Raw genomic sequence first — 12,828 nt, 5'->3', positions numbered from 1 at the left:
GGCTGAGGGTGCTGTAACCTCACGGGTCCTCTCCCATCCCCACATGTTGTTTTCAGACTGAGCCTTGGAGCCTGGGAGGACTCCTCTCAGTCACACCCCTAGTTCTCAGGGCTGCTCCCCAGGTTTCCCCTGAGCTCAGTTCTCTTTTTTTGGGGTGAGCATTTGCCAGCATCTTTAGGTTGTTCGGGTTGGTTTCTGGATGAGTTTTGAAAAGATTCAGTAACTTCACACCTCTGCCATAGTTTTTTCAGAAGTCCCCTGGGGCCACTTTCAATTCTCTGTTTGGGTTTTTGGACCCCAGAATTGGTGTGAACTTAGACTGTGAACCCATGAGAGAAAGCCCTCTGGTTATGAGATCTTAACGGAAATATTTTTTTCCCCTTCTGCCCAGGATCCAGGTGGAGGAAGGCCGCCCCTTTCAGCATAGAGGAGTCTGTTTTTCATGACTTTTATTCTGAAAGTGTAGCCCTTTGCCATCTCAGCTTTGTTCAGGGGTCTTCTATTCGATGCCCTGCCTTGGGATTTACCTTTCCCCCGTGCGTTGTGCAGTTTTACTAAACATGTCTCCAGGATTTAGCACAACCCCTCCAAGCAGAGTTTCATCCTTGCTCACCGCTCAGAGTCCCTGCTCTCATTTCATCTTTGGATTCTAGAGATTCATTTGTGCCAGCTCAGTGATGCATTCAAAATATTTTAAGAAACACTCTATCCTGCATTTTAGTTGATTCAGTTGTGAGGGTTGTTCAGAGTATCTAATCTGTCCATAATGTCAGAAAAGGAAGAAAAGGAAGCCTACTTCTAGTCTTTGCTTTTTATTCTTTCTGTGGCCCAGGCAGAAACAGTCGCTGGGACAATGGTCCCCGTTTTAGAGTGCCACGACCACGCTGAAGAAGCCTGGGAAATGGATGACTGGGTTAGCACTGATTGCTAGCTAGTAACCGGGTAACTGATACATGTTTACACATTAGTCACTTGTCTGGAATTCCTCAGGCCCTCCTGTCTGCTGGAAGGTGGGGGGAAATGTTTAATTATCTCAAATGAAAAAGAGAAACATACATCTGAAGATTCTTGGGCTTGCATTTAGGGTTGCTAGATTTAGCAAATAATACAGTTTTGGGGGTTTGTTTTTAGTATAAGTATGTTTCAGATCATATTTGAGATTTCCTTAGACCAAAAAAATGTTGTTATCTGAAATTAAAATTTGACTGGGTGTCCTTTATTTTAGCTGGCAACCCTGCTTGCGTTTCTCCCAGTCTTCTCTTGCTCACATTTTCTGCTCACAAATTCTTTTTTCTGTTTCTCCTTTCATGGATATTCCCTTCTCTTTATTCTTGGTAAACCTGAAGGGCACAGTTCCTTTTTCTGATTTCTGTGGAGTATACTGTAGGCTTTAACTCACGACTTGGAGTGGATGCCAGGTTTGTGTGATATGGCAGCAGAGCCCAGCAAGGGATTTAAAATATTCGCTATCCCTGCCCCTCAGGACCAACAGCTATGCTCACACCTTTGAATTTCTGCAGAGCGGTCTGTTCTCTGGTCCCTTGTTACTATACCTGCCTTCCCTCTCTCCAAGACGGAAGGAAAATAAAGATGGAGTTGGTATTGCTAAGAGAGCTCTCTAAAACAGAGCCGGGAGGCCGTTTAGGAAGTATGACTTATGCACATCTCAGCCTGGATGGAATCTGACCTTTGACCTGATGAATTTATCTGCCAGAAACTCAAGATACTTATCAGGCCCTTACCCTAAAATAACTTGTGACCATCTTTCCACTTACCAGACTCCTACCCTAGAACAACTTGTGATTCCTTAGGGACAAATATTTTCTTTATTTTTTTAAATTGAAATACAGTTGATTTACAATATTGTATTAGTTTCAGGTGTACAGCAAAATGATTCAGATATATATAGATATATAATTTTCCATTATAGATTATTACAAGATGTTGAATATAGTTCCCTATGCTATACACTAAATCCTTTTTATCTGTTTTATGTATAGTGGTGCGTATCTGTTAATCCCTAATTTATCTCCCCCACTTTCCCCTTTGGTAACCATAAGTTTCCTTTCTATGTCTGTGAGTCTGTTTATGTTTTGTATATAGTTTTATTTGTATGATTTTTTAGATTCCATGTAGAAGTGATATCATATGATATGTGTCTTTGACCTATTTCACTTAGTTGAATATTCTCTAGGTCCACCCATGTTGCTACAAATGGCAATATTTCATTCTTTTCATGGCTAAGGACTATTCCGTTGTGTGTGTATGTGTGTGTGTATCACATCTTCTTAAGCCAGTTATCTGTTGATGGACACTTGGGTTGTTTCCATGTCTTGGCTACTGTAAAAAGCATTTCTATGAACATTGGGGTGCATGTATCTTTTCAAATTAGAGTTTTCATCTTTTCTGGATATATTCCCAGGGGTGAGATTTCTGAATCAAACAGTAGCTCATTTTTAGTTTTTAAAGAAACCTCTGTACTGTTTTCCATAGTGGCTGCACCAATTTACATTCCCACCAAAAGTGTAGGAAGATTCCCTTGTCTCCACACCCTCTCCAGCATTTATTATTTGTGGACTGTTTGATAATAGCCATCGCGACAGGTGTGAAGTGATTTGCATTGCTTCTATTTTTAGCAGTATTGAACATCTTTTCATGAGCCTGCTAGACATCTGTATGTTTTCTTTGGAAAAAAGTCTATTTAGGTCTTCTTGGTTTTTTTTGATTGGGTTTTCTTTTTCTTTTTTTGATATTGAGTTGTATCAATATTGTTTGTATATTTTGGATATTAACCCCCTGTCAGTAGCATCATTTGCAAATGTTTTCCCCCATTTGGTTGTCTTTTTGTTTCGTTGATGGTTTCCTTTGCTGTTCAAAATCTTTTAAGTTTAGTTAGGTGCCATTTGTTTATTTTTGCTTTTATTTCTTTTGCCTTGAGAGACGGATCTAAAACAATATTGCTACAACTTATGTCTGAGATAGTTTTGCTTATGTTTTCTTCTAGGAGTTTTATGGTATCATGTCTTATATTTGGGTCTTTAAACCATTTTGAGTTTATTTTTGTATTTGGTGTGAGGGAATGTTCTAATATCATTGATGTATATGTAGCTGTCTAGCTTTCCCTAACACCAGTTGTTGAAAAGACTGCCTTTTCTCCATTGTATATTCTTGCCTCTTTTGTAGATTATTAATTGACTATAATTGTGTGGGCTAATTTCTGGGCTCTCTATTCTGTTTCACTGATTAGTATGTCTGTTTTTGTGCCCATACCGTGCTGTTTTGATTGCAGTAGCTTTGTGGTATTGTCTGAAGTCTGGAAGGGTTATTCCTTCAGCTTTGTTCTTTTTCTCCAGGATTTTGGTAATTCTGAGTTTCTGGTGGTTCCATATCAATTTTAGGATTATTTATTCTAATTCTTTGAAAAATGTCATGGGTTATTTTGGTAGGGATGGCATTAAATCTGTAGATGGTTTTGGGTAATATGGCCATTTTAACAATATTAATTATTTCAGTCCAAGAGCATGAAATATCTTTCCATTTCTTTAAATCATCTTTAACTTCATTTATCAATATTTTATAGTTTTCTGTGTGTAGGTCTTTCACTTCCTTGGTTAAGTTTATTCCTAGGTGTTTTGTTTTATTTTTTGACATTATTTTAAACAGGACTTTTTTTGTTTTGTTTTGTTTTCTCTTTCTGACATGTCATTGTTAGTGTAAAGAAATGCAATATATTTCTGTATGTTAATCTTATATCCTGCTACCTTGCTGAATCCATTTATTAGTTCTAATAGTTTTTGTGTGGAGACTTTAGGTTGTCTATATAGAGTATTGTGTCATCTGTAAATAGTGAGTTTTACTTCTTCCCTTCCAATCTGGATACATTTTATTTCTTTTTCTTGTCTGATTACTGTAGCTAGGACTTCCAATAATACTGTGTTGAATAGAAGTGGTGAGGGTCAGCAGCCTTGTCTTGTTCCTGAATTTAGTGGAATAGCTTTCAGCTTTTAACTGTTGAGTATTATTTTGGCTGTACACTTGTCATAAATGACTTTTATTATGTTGAGGTAGGTTCCCTCTCTACCCACTTGGGTGAGAGATTTTATCATGAATGGATGTTGAATTTTGTCAAATGCTTTTCTGAGTCTACTAAGATGATCATGTAGTTTTGTCTTTCTTTTGTTAATATGCCTGATAAGCTTTTCACCTTGATTAATTTGCACGTATTGAACCGCCCTTGGGACCCTGGAATGAATATTTCCTAACACGAGTCAGAGACAATCACATTTTTCTTGTGGGCACCTTTAACAACCTCATGGCTTTTTGTCTTTATCAGCGCCTGGCTCTTTCTTTTTCTCAGAACACTCTTTTGGGGTTACCCAAATCTGTGTCTCTTGAATTGCAATTCTTAAGACTCCAAATAAACTCTATTCTTATTTGCAACTTCCTTTTTTTTTTTGGCATAAAAGCATAATCTTTTGGATAAAAGCATCTTCTTTTATCTCCTTCTGCAGTTTTTACCTTGTTCTCTGAGTCCCCTCCCCATTCTCCTTTCCACAAAAACTTCTTATTACATAGAACAATTTAATTCTCTTTTCTTCCCCCATCCTGGACCCATCCCTGCAAAAGGGATATCTTTTACAACCAAAAGCCAATCAAGATGTTATAAATAAAATGTATTTTTCTCTTAGAAGGAGTCTGCCACCTAGTTTTTAATCCAACATCTTTTCTTCCCTTCCTCCCTGTCCTGTGTAATCTTTAGTGTTTCAATGTGAGCATAAAAGAAGAGAGGAAAGAAAAATCTTTGGTGGAAGTATTGAGACTAAACTGTGTTGAAAGGAATCAGGAACACCAAGTGCTGTGAAATTTTGTTTTATTGGTAGAAAAATTAGTCAAAGGCATTTATAGCATGGGTGGATCCAACTGTATTCATAGTTTTCTAACTGGTACCAAAATAGTGATTACAAACACAATAAGTAACATCAAATTACGCAGTTGTTTTTCATGTTGTGAAGATTTATAGTTAAAATGGCATATTTTCATAATGTTGTATGGTTAAAACAGTTTTGTTAGCAATTCTCCCAATTATAGCATCAAAAAAACCTCCAAATTTACAGCACCCTATATATTCTAATACTTATTATTACCAGTAGGTTATATTTGCTTTTCAAGACTATGAAAATGATGAATTTAAACATATTAACTTTTTTCATAAATAGCACTGAGTAATGGAGGCAAATTGGTGCCTTTGTGTTAAAGTGTCATTGCATGCCTCTGATGTTGTGGTGAGTGCCTTCCTGGGAGCAAACAGAGCTGTTCCAAGTGCTTATGGCCTCTGTCTTAGTCTCTTTGATGTGACCACCACTCTTGCTACAGTTCTGCATGTTGGCTTAGAGTTCTCAGGGTACCACTTTCTCAGCCAGCAGGTTGCACGCTCACCTCAATGCTCGTACGGTCAATCGTGCCCTACTGTGTGGACCTACATTCTTAACTGACAAGGGCCAGTGGCTTACAAAGTAGGGCAGAATTTTTCAAGGTTGTTGGCAATGAAAATTAGAGATGCCGTTCAATTATATTTCATGCTGACAGTGATGCTTGATGAGGACCTGTGGTAGTTTGCACTTTTTGTACCCAATTCTTCACCTCTCCTTGCTTCCACAACCATTGCTGTGGCCTTATTGTGGCTGAAAGGAGTTTCCCTACAGTTGACTTTGGGCTTAGCTTGGTGATTTGTTCTTGCTAATGGCATGTGCATGGAAGTGATAGTGTGCAGGTTCCAAACCTAGGTGGGGCATTTCCACAGCCCCTCTTGGCATCTTTGCCATTGCCTTAGGAAGAACATGCTGGGACTAGCCCACTGGTCCACGGAGGATAAGGGATGAGGCCTCAGCCATGCCTAATCTAGTTGAACCAACATGTAGATGCATTAACAGTAATAAATGAGTGTTGCTTTAAACCACTGAATTTTTTGCTTTTATTTTTTTAAATATCATTTTTATGGCAATAGATGACAGAAGAGCAGTTTCCTAAATTTGTAAAATAAAATATTAACAAAGACTGAATAAAAGATGACAGTTTTCAGCTTGCCTGTTAATTGTGATTGATGTCACTAGTTGCCTGATGCATTGTTCTGAAAAGGAATTTGAAATTGAATCTAGGTTTGGCACAGAAGTGACCTGATTGATTATTAGCATCTGCCACAGGACTGGGAAGGAAAAATGGAAGAATGTATGTGTATCTTCCATCCTCACTCAGACTCAGCTAAGTGTGACTGGCTTTTAATGACTGGTGGGGTAAGTGGATCCCCAGGGGCTTCCTGAAGTAGATTGTAGCTTGTCATTGAACCCTACATGGCTCATTCTACTTTACATTTTGTTTTCTTTCAAAGATACCTGCTTTCTCTGAGTATCGTAACTCTATGCGTGTGGCAGATGCTGTGGTTGGTTTGGCCTTCTCCACGTCCATCATGGTGTCCTTCTAGTATATCTTCCTGTACAGCAGAGGCTAGAAAGCTTAAAAAAAGTCACCTTTTTAAGTCTCCCTTAAGGTTATGGTTGTAATTTAGGTTTTGCCAATCAGATGAACTTGGATTTGTGTAACTCAGAACTGAGTTTAGTGGGAAGAGGGCCAGGGTCTGAAGCATCCTTTGGGTAGGCAGGGATTGTAATAGATTAGTGGGTTCGTCACTCAGCAAAGGAATCATTTTTCTTCCTTAATTTCTTCCTGCCCTTCTTTCTGCCCCTTGTCTTTGGTTCTGAATGATTCCATTCTACACAGCCTCTTTGGTTAGTCTGGTGGCAACAGGTATGCCCTCGGATCATGGCCTTAGACAGTGACAGGCTTTGTCTCTTTCCAGCCCCCGTTACATTATAGATGACAGCATTCCTTTGAGATAGTGAAGTATTTGGTTTTTATTTTCCCTGGAAACAATCAGGAGCAGTTTAGGTTACGTGAGACTTGTAGACGCATGTCTGAAAGGAAGCCACACCACTGGGCATGTGTTGGAGCTGGGCAGCTCTGGAGGCTGGTCGGGGAGGTCTGGGTTTCCAGTAGTCTGGTCCTGGGAGTGAATGACCTGATGTAGGTTGAGGGACAAAAATCCAATCATCATTGCCCAGTTATGTTTACCATTTAATTAATGGGTGAAACATCCTGCCCTTAAAAAAATCAGTAATAAAATGAAATATTGAGGATAGAACAAATCAGATTTCAGGCATGAGAAAATCATCAGTAGCCACAGAATAAAGGTGTGTTGAGTTAAAGTGACTTCAGAATTGATTTAATCTAACATCCCACTCAACGGAGAAATTTTCTTTTATATCCCCCCTAAGAGGGCTAATTTTTCATAAAACATGCCAGGAAAGTGGGGATCACGACCTCAATAGAAAATTCTAACTCTCCTCAACATTTCTCAAAGTATGTTTATTTTGGGATGTGATCGTTGCAGGAAAAAGTTTTGAGGTCAAATACATCAGGGAAACGTTTTACAAAATTGCCCCCTCTTGGACAATTAGGCCCCTCTGCTAATCATGTAAATTAGCCTAATAAGAGCTCTGCAAAAATCAGAAGGGGGGAAACTTTCTATTTATTTAACTCAGAATTTTCCAAACCTTTGGCCATGGAACCCACCCCCACCCCCAACGCCTACAAAGAAGTGATCTGAGGTCATATTTGGGGAAATGATGCAATATTTGTAAAGCACTTTCTAATAAGACACTCTTTTGTGTATCTTCTCTCACACATACACCAATTTGTCTTCATTGTAACCTGGAGCCACAGAGGAAAATAAGTAATCTCCTTTCCACATAAAACCCTGATGTACAGTGGTCCCCTCAGGACTGGGAGTGGGTGAGGGGGAAAGGTGTGGGTGGAAAGAGAGGGCATCATGAGGGGAAAAAAGTCAGTCTGTCTTTGTCTTTCCGTCCGGCTGGTGACACACCACATTCTGCCCCAATCCCTTCTTCACTTTGCACCATACAGTGACCTTTCTAATCTGACTGTCTTGTTCCCTTCTGAACTTTAGTGCTTCCCATCATGGCATGGGTCAATTTCAACTCCCTTGGCAAGGCATACGGGGGCGCTATAGGACCTGGCCCTTGCTTCTCGCATCTTTTTTATAGGTCAGTATTTTCTCCTCATTCCACTTGCGCTTGCAGGACAGCAGTCGTGAGCTGCTTGCAGCTCTTGGAGCACCATGCCATTTCAGCCCTTCTGGGCTTCGGGCAGGCTGGTCCCCGTGCCTGGAAGACTATCCGCTCGTTCCCCATCCCCACCTTGTTCAATGGCCTTCATGCAGCCGTTATCTATGCCCCAAGCCAGCATCACTGTAGCTGTGGAGTATCCCCTGCATCCTCCCCAGCCTAGATCCCCAGTAGAGTTAGCCACTACCAGGTGCTACCCTTTCCTTGTGCGCTGTACAGAAGTTTACTTTTTGGTTTTATCGCTCCATAGTGTACGTGTTTGTTTGTATGTTTGTCTCGTATTCGATTATGGGTTTCTGAAGCGAGAGAATGTGTTAGTTTCCCAGGGCTGCAGTAATAAAGTTCTACACACTGGGTGGTTTGAAAACAACAGAAACGCATTGTCTTGCGGTTCTGGGGCTAGCAGTCTGAAGTCAGGGTGCTGGCAGAGCTGTGCTCCTTCTGAAATCGGTGTAGGAATCCTTCCTTGCTTCCTCCAAGCTTCTGGTGGTGGCCGTCAGTCCCTGGTGTTTAGTTTGCAGCTGCACCACTCCAATCTCTGCTTCTGTGATTATGTGGAACTCTTCTTTGTGTGTCTCTCCTCTTTTTATGAGGACACCAGTCATATCGGATTAGGGACCCAACCTAATGCAGTAGGACTTCATCTTAACCAGTTATACCTGCAACCACCCTAGTTCCAAATAAGGTCATGTTCTGACATACTGGAGTTTAGGACTTCATTTATATATATACATGAGGATACAATTCAACCCCAAACAGGGACTATATCTCATTTATCTATTACCACTGAGTAGATGCTTAATAAACGGTTGCTTAATAGAGGCCCATGTTTAAAATTAGACATTTTGGTTTTCTGATTACCTGCACTTTCCCCCTCTATTGTTGGAAATATTGTTGTAAACATCTTTGTGTATCCATTTTTTTTCTTTGCTTTTGCTGAATTAGGTTTATGACATAAGTTCCTGAAAGTCAAGATCTGAACTAGGGGCTGGGCATTGACTCAGGCCAACCAAAGAGATGAGTCCAAGGGTACAGTCGGGTGGGCCGTTGATTCATTCACGATTCTCTGCTCATTTGTCAGTGCACCTGCTTTCTACCGGATGCTGGCTTAGTGAAAAATGGTGCTGTGACCCGTACCTTCCTGGAGTTTATGATCTAAGAGCCCCAAGCACTGTGTAAATTGTTAGGGATTAGATAAACTATGATCCCTACCTTCGAGGAGCACCCTGTCTAGTGGGAGAGATTGACGCACTAAGTGATAATTACAATACAGTCTTGAGTATAACCCGAGAGAAGTATGTGCCGTGATGGGCTGGATGAGGGATACCTGAGCCAGCTAGAGTGAGGAGCAGGGGTCTAGTGGGGGTTTCTGGAGATGGAGACAGCTCAGCTGGATATGAAGTGATGAATAAACTGGGTATGTTTTTGTGTGAGAGGCTTTCGTGGCTCAGGGGATGGGATTTTTCACATCAGCAAAGGCGAGGAAGAAAGAAATAAGTTGTATGTAATTTTGTGCAGCTAGAGCATAAATTGGCAGATAGGGAGAAGTAAATAAGATTAGAGAGATGGAGTGTTTCCAGATCATGAAGGGTTTCATAAGCCATGCCATTTGTTTTTTCTCTGATGACAAATACAGTACACAGGCCGTATTTAAACATTAGTGAAATAAAATGTCAAAGTAGGTCCCACCAAACCCAATCCTGGAAATAACCATGGCCAACATTTCTCCAATTATTTTCTATGTGTATTATAACTTTGTCAAAACGGGATTATGCTACATACACATTTTTCTGAAATTTGCCTTTTTAAATTAGGTAATATTTCTTGGGCATCTTTCTGTATTAGAACACGTGGCTCATGGTGTGGGTGTACTCAAGTGTATTTAACTGTTTCCATGTTGATGCGTATTGGCATGACTTCCAAGTTTTGCACTTACAAATGCGTCGTAAAGAAGATTTTTCAATGTATGAATTGGGGCAGTTGTGGTAGTATTTACTTATCTGAGAGAGAAATTCATAGGAGTAAAATACAAATATTTTAAAATGAAAGACCAAACTTCTCTCCAAAAAAGGTTATCAATTTGCCCTCCTCCCAATAGTTTGTGAGCACTAATTCTTTAGAATATTATCAATCTTTAAACATATTTGCTGATATCATGGGTAAAAAATATTACATTCAGTTATAATGTTATATTATTAGTATGATTATCTTTTCAAATATTTTTTGGCCACCATTATTTAGCTATAAATTTCCATTTTATATACTGCATATATTTTTCTATTCAATTTTTTTCTTATTAATTTAAACAAGCTCTTGTATATTGTAGATATTAACTCTTTATCTATAAACACGTTCCAAAACTTTACTTCCAGTCTGTCATTGTTATAGTAACTTTGTTTATAGTATCTTTTGTTATACACAATTAAAAAATTTATATAGTAAAATCTACTTTTTATGACTTGTGAGTTTCATATTGTGCTGAAAGTGTCCTTCTCCATGTCACAATTTAAAATTTTCTGTATTTTCTTAGTCATTTATTTTTACATTATATTTTATTTATTGTTTTTTATTGATGTATACTCAGTATACAATGCATCAATTTCTGGTGTACAGCATAATGTTTCATATATATATATATATATATATATATATATATATATATATATATATATACACACACACACACACACATACATACATATATTTGTTTGCATATTCTTTTCCATTATAGATTGCTACAAGATACTGAATATAGTTACCTGTGCTATACAGAAGAAATTTGTTGTTTATCTATTTTATATATAGCAGTTAATATTTGCAAATCTCAAACTCTCAATTTATCCCTTCCCACCCCTTCCCCACTAGTAACCTTATGTTTGTTTACTGTGTCTGCAGGTCTGTTTCTGTTTTGTTGAGGAGTTCATTAGTGTCTTCTTTTTTCTTATCTTAGATCCCACGTATGAGTGATAGCATGTGGTATTTTTCTTTCTCTTTCTGGCTTACTGCACTTAGAATGATGATCTCCAGGGTCCATCCATGTTGCTGCAAATGGCATTATTTTATTCTTTTATGGCTGAGTAGTATTCCATTGTATAAATATACCACAGCTTCTTTAACCAGTCATCTGTCGATGGTCATTTGGGCTGTTTCCATGTCTTGGCTATTGTATATAGTGCTGCTATGAACATTGGGGTGCTTGTATCTTTTCGAACTTCAGAGTTCCCTCTGGATATAGGCCCAGGAGTGGGATTGTTGGATCATATAGTAAACCTAGTTTTAGTCTTGAGGAATCTCCATACTGTCTTCCATAATGGCTGCAACAAACTACGTTCCTACCAACAGTGTAGGAGGGATCTCTTTTGTCTACACCCTTTCCAGCATTTATTGTTTGTGGACTTTTTAATGATGGCCATTCTGACTGGTGTGAGGTGATACCTCATTGGCATTTTTATTTGCGTTTCTCTGATAATTAGCAATCCTGAGCATTTTTTCATATATATTTTTTAATCGATCTGCGGTAAATCTTGTGTATGATGCGAGGTGGGGATTTAATGGTATTTATTTACTTATTTTCCCATTGATTATTTTTTTCTCCTCCACTGTATGGCAATTACTTTGTTATGGAGTAAATCCTCATTTATGCATAGATCTGTTTCTAGGCTCTGAAATGTGTTCCATTGAGCTGTAGCCTATTCCTGTGCCATTGCCACTCTGTTTAATTTCTAGGGCTCTGAAATATACTTTGACATCTGAGATGACAGGTCTTCTTTCACTCATTTTTGTCAGACATTTCTTGGCGGTTCTTGTGCATTTATTCTTGTGCTTGTTACTGATTAGGACCAGTTTCAGTGGAAAACGCAGAGCCAATAGTGGCTTAAAGTAGATAGAAGTGTATTTCTCTGTCAAACAAGACTTGGCGCAGGGACAGTATGGTGAGTCCATGATTAATAGAACACCAGTATATTCTATCCTGTTGTTTCAGTATCTTCAACATTTGGCTTCTACCTCATGGTCTAAAATGGCTGCTCAAGCTCCGGCCATAACATCTGGAGGGAGAAGTAAGTGGTGATGAAAAAAAAGGGCAAAGGGGCATGTCAGCTGCCTTTTAAGGGGGCTTCCTAGCAGCTGCCACACAACATTTATACATTTCTTGGCAAAACATGGTCTCGTGGCTATACTTAACTGTCACCATATTTCCTTTGTTTTATGTGGCCAGGTGCCCAGCCTAAATTTTGAATCCGTATAACTAAGGAAGAGAACTTAAAGAATGCGCATTGGCGTGAAAAACTAGCAGTCTACTACATTTCCTTCCATCCCCTTGGGATTTTGAGGGAATTAAATTAAATTGTTAGATGAATCTGGGAGTAATTGCTATTGTTATGATATGACAATTCTCTAACCAGGAGCGTGGCTTGAATCTCCATTTATTCGAGTCTTTATATTTTTTAGCAAAAATAAAAAAATATTTTTACTTTCCATAAAGATGATGCATCTATCTTCAATTTTTTTTTATTTCAAAGGTTTTTTAAGACTGCCTTGGTCCAATTCCCCATCCTTCCGCCTGCCTTGCCTCTGGTAACCACAAATCTGATCTCTTTTTCTATATGTTTGTTTGTTTTTGCTTTTACAG

Source organism: Camelus dromedarius, chromosome 9, assembly GCF_036321535.1.
Source record: "Camelus dromedarius isolate mCamDro1 chromosome 9, mCamDro1.pat, whole genome shotgun sequence".
In the NCBI taxonomy this organism is placed as follows: Eukaryota; Metazoa; Chordata; class Mammalia; order Artiodactyla; family Camelidae; genus Camelus; species Camelus dromedarius.
Note: the sequence above shows the minus strand (reverse complement) of the source record.